The sequence below is a fragment of the Oxyura jamaicensis genome, chromosome 2, assembly GCF_011077185.1.
Source record: "Oxyura jamaicensis isolate SHBP4307 breed ruddy duck chromosome 2, BPBGC_Ojam_1.0, whole genome shotgun sequence".
Lineage (NCBI taxonomy): Eukaryota > Metazoa > Chordata > Aves > Anseriformes > Anatidae > Oxyura > Oxyura jamaicensis.
In genome coordinates this window covers 70,349,078-70,353,712 of record NC_048894.1, presented here as the reverse complement: position 1 = coordinate 70,353,712, position 4,635 = coordinate 70,349,078, and the positions used below count along the sequence as shown (strand labels likewise).

At 38.2% G+C, this 4,635-nt stretch overlaps 1 long non-coding RNA gene across 2 annotated transcripts in view; it reads left to right on the top strand.

The window, feature by feature from the left end:
• Window positions 1-206: 206 nt before the first annotated feature.
• Window positions 207-4,635, top strand: part of LOC118161352 — a 47,279-nt gene continuing 42,850 nt past the window's right edge. For both annotated transcript variants that reach the window (XR_004747962.1, XR_004747963.1), the window contains exon 1: window positions 207-1,000. This is a non-coding gene — a long non-coding RNA (uncharacterized LOC118161352). The remainder of the gene's footprint in view (window positions 1,001-4,635) is intronic.

The window sequence follows — 4,635 nt, the reverse complement described above, 5'->3', positions numbered from 1 at the left end:
GTCCAGGAAAGGCATTGATGAAAGGTACTTACACCCTTTGCATAAGTAACACTTAGTATTCTGAGACCATTTCTTGGAAGCAGATGACATGCAAGCATGTCTCTGCATATGGAAAAAAAATAATATTTGCAAAAAAATCTCACCCTCATGTCTTATTTAATTCACAGAAGTTTGACACATGTAAACACTTTCCTCCTTTTTCACAGGTACTGCAGCACCTTGTATTGGAGCAAGGAAGGCACTGAGGCTTGAACTAAAGCTCTAAAGCACTTTGCTGTGTCATCTATCTTCATTGTCCCTTCTGGGAGCCAGAGAAACAGAGGACACACCCGGTATGGGAACCAAAACCACCTAGCAACAGTAGCCTGCACGAGGGCTAGAAATGCTCTGCCATTTCATTTATCTTCTCCGCCCCTCCTGGCAACAGGAGAGACAGCAGCTGAAGGCACAGCCCATCCGGAAACCAGAGACACGCAGCAGTGGACTCTGAGTAACAGCCTGAAAGAAAGCCATCCCATCCATCTCCTGCTTCCTGTCTGCAGCGCTGCACCTGGCACAGGAATCAGTTAGGTAAACAAATGCCATCACAGCTCTGAAAAATGACGTCAGCTCCCTGTGCTGATGAGAAATGCAGTCGGCCTCCTCGTACCACAGTGCAGTTTGTGCTTCCCACTACCATGTGAGCCAGGCCCATTAGCTACAACCTCACCTCACTGCAAGCACGCGCCTATATAAATACACCCCATTCGCAGAGTGTCAAAAATCGAGACTGGGTGCAATCCTGACATTGGTACCTGGAGATGAGGCATCAAACATCTCATTATACAGTTTTGGTGGGAGAAGAGAAATGTATTTCCCCCCGACTTCTTATTAAAAGCATCTCGGTCTACTCAGGCAGATCAGCAGGTACAAGGTCTAACCACCTGGCACTTCATTTATTATTGGAATGTGCAAACTGGGAGGATGCAGCTTCTAGAAATTCTCACAGAGGAAATATAAGGTAAAGAGATCTTTCTCGTGCAATAAAAGCAAAGTCTTGGGCTCATCTAGAGAGTGTACTAAAGTATAGATAAAAGGCGTAACTTCACTTTTCCAGACAGTGAATAGAAGTCAATGGATTTCATGCTTAGGTTCCTCACTTCACCAAGACTAATATTTGGAATAGAAGATGAACTCTGTTGTGAATACAGGGATAGGTTTCAATCATGTTATTTAGAGTAACTTAGCCTTCAGTTCTGCTCATTTCACAGACAGTAGTTCTGGGTTTGTTTTATTTCAGAAATTATTTATTTTTATTTAGCTTTCTGTTTAATAAACTTCTGTGTTGGTACATTCAGAAAATTTATTTTGGCTTTATTTTTACTATTCATTTCAATTTTCCTTTCCTGTATTTGTATATTTCTCTAACCTAGTGTTAGACTACGAAAATAAATCACTGTATATTTTTACTGTATGCTTATTACAGCCCTTTTGCCTTGAGCTGATCACATTATGTAATGCATAAACAAAGGAAGAGGGCATAAAATCAGACATACAGCACTGCTATTTTCCAATATTTAAGATAGCAAACCCTCTTCAGTTCCAATGGTCTGCAAGCACTAAAACCAAGAATTAATTTGGTGACAGTGAAAACACAATTCATTTTATCATGTACTGAAAAGATCTACCAGTCTACATTGTGTAACTTGCCGATAGGGATCAGAGGTTGTCCATCACACCATCTGCCTTTCATTCAGCAGGCTTCCAATTTCCTACAGACAGTCGAACAGCTGGGAACAAGCCAGCCTGGAGGCACAGAGCTGGGTGCTGTCAGCATATTGCTGGCATTGTAGCTCAGGGCATTGCACATTCTTTCCCAGAAGTCTTGTTGAAGTGCTCTTGAATAGGAGTGGTGAAAGGTCATGAGTAAAAGGAGTAGTTGTAGGTCTGCCAGGAATGATCAAAGCCATCTTAAAGTATAACTCTTCATCCCTGTGAGGTCTCGCAGCCAGGTCTGCAAAACCTCCTCCCTAATCAATGGCATCGAAAGCAGCAAACATGTTGAGTATTATTAGCATGATGATTCTGACTGAATTAATGACAACGGTGGAAAAGCCCTTGTGTGGCTCCCATTACATTAAGATGCTCATTAGAGCATCTAATGGAATAACAAAAAGATTTGTCAAAAATTGTCTTTTCAAGTTTCTCTTATCAATACTGGCAAACAAAACAGTTTCTCACAAAGGCATTTTTAATTTAATTCCACTACCATTTTGGAAACATAATAGTTCATTAGAGTTTACAAGACTTGAAAGCTTTTGATAAATCTTTCCAAGAATCTTAATTAGAAATGCTTAGAAAACTGCAAAATGTGAAATAAGCCCATTTCAAATGTTTCCAGTTTGAGAACAGAAATGTTTTCAAATTTCTGATAAAAGCAGGTTTCCAGCTTCTGACAAATTCTAATATTGATGTAGAGTTTGGTCTCCCAGAAGGGTCCTGTTCTATGACTGGGCATTTTGCTGACATTTTATCCTTGGGTCAGTGCTTCCATTGTTGCTGCAGCGTAGACAACTGGAAATTGGAAATCCATTTGTCATGTTAAGTTGCTTACTAGAATAAAAATACATGGAAGCAACTATAGCCAGTCTTTCCATCTTCCCACTGAAAGTGAGCTCATTGATTTCTCCATGGAAGTGAATGCTAAAGAAGAGCATTATCCAGTGGTTAGGGTACAAAATCAGAAGTGAAACTACATGTCCTCTCATGTGTGTCATTAGCTAAGTATTTGGCAAGTATAACGTGTCCATTCCTCATTGCGCCTACCTGCAAAAACTTCACAATATCAACATATAGAGCAGTGCTTGGAATACCTGAACACACATGCAAAGATGTTGCAAAGTATTCCTTTGCCTAATGAAATAATGCTTATATGGCTGAGATGTCATTCATTCCAGATTTAGTTTCTTACTCAATCCGCAACTTTAAATTTGACTGAGATGAAGACGGTTTGTAGTTATTAAGTTAAGGAAATTTCCTGAAAAATGTCAAATAAGCAGAGAGATTCAAACTGGCACTGCCATTCCCTCCTCACTGCCCCTTCAGAGAAGTGCTGCAGTGTAATCTCAAGCATTACTTGTTCTGTTTGTTCTTCCTACCACACAATGGTTGTGTACATCAGAGCGAATCTATCTACATGTATGGAGCTGCAACTCAGTCACTGAATATGCTGTTTCTTCTCACCTTGTAAAGGCATATAGCAGGATGCTATGGATACTATGGGATGAAGGGAAGAACTCGGGGGAGTCATGTAAGGAAGCTGGGGTTTCTGTCCCTGTTTCTGAAAGCAGATATAGGATGCATCTGCATAATAGACCAGGCTTCACTGGTTCCACTGCTCATCGAATAGTTTATTAGTAGTAATCAGTCATGATCTATCAATAGCTTTAAATTCAGAATCAATTTCTTTATGTTTCCTTGCTCTGATATTGTACAACTATATGAAAGCCTTCATGTAGAAGTCATGTCGTCTTCAAAAATGTGTTTGCATTTAATCTTTCCTAGTTCATGTTTGTAGTATAGCATTCACATCAGTTATCACATTTCAACTAAGCAGGCAGTAACCTCCATTTCAAGGGTGGCAATTCATTAAATTACATAGTTCTATTACTTAATATAGTCAGGCTTACCCTGAGAAAAAAAGCAGTGTTTTAGGGACAACCTGCCAAGAAAGTGACTCCAATTTAAATTAAGGTAATGCAACATTTGTGTAAATACTAGTTTAATCTCCTGCTATTTTGTTTTATTTTAAACCACTTGGGACTGGTACACACCTGACTGAAATAAAGTGTCTCTGTAGTAGCTTGCACTCAATTAAATTGGTTTTAAACTGACTTGAGCTAAGCAGTGAAGCATTTTAGTGCATACAAATACATAAGATTTTCTAGCAAGTTAGCTAGAAGGACAAAATACCTTACCTAAAGTTGTACCTCTTGAAAATGAAAAGCAAATTGACTTCAAAGGAGTTATTTGCTAATCTTTAAACAAGAAATGTGTTACATAAGAGATACAATGCTAAAGAAACAAATTATGTCTCAGTTTGCATGCTAATTCTGAAGATGAGGGGAGGGAGGGGAGGAATGACGTTATTTTAGTAGTGATACGTGAGATTTTCTTAATTGTCCTTATTTCCATCCCTTTTATTTTTTTTTTTAATTCCCTATTGCAGTTTTTTCAGCCTTTTATATTTCATAATAATAGCTTAAACATTTTACATGCATTTTTTTGCTGTTGGAAATCATTTAAAAATGCTCTGAAAATACACTAAAAGCATAGCAGACAAAAACGTCAAGATGGAAGCACGTTTCTTTATATTTCAGCAGGAATCCAAACAATGCATTTTAACACTAGAGACATTTCAACTACATCTTAATCTGATGACAGTGAAATAATATCTCAATTACATTCTCTGCAAAAGCAATTTTCCACATTGTGTCATAATGCAATAGTAATTGAGTTTAGCAATTGTGATATTACTATTTCATTTTTTTCTATAAATTTATTTTTGTAAGCTAGTGAATATTCAGTACCATGCCAGTCATAAATAAAGCTTCCTTCCTTCCTTCCTTCCTTCCTTCCTTCCTTCCTTCCTTCCTT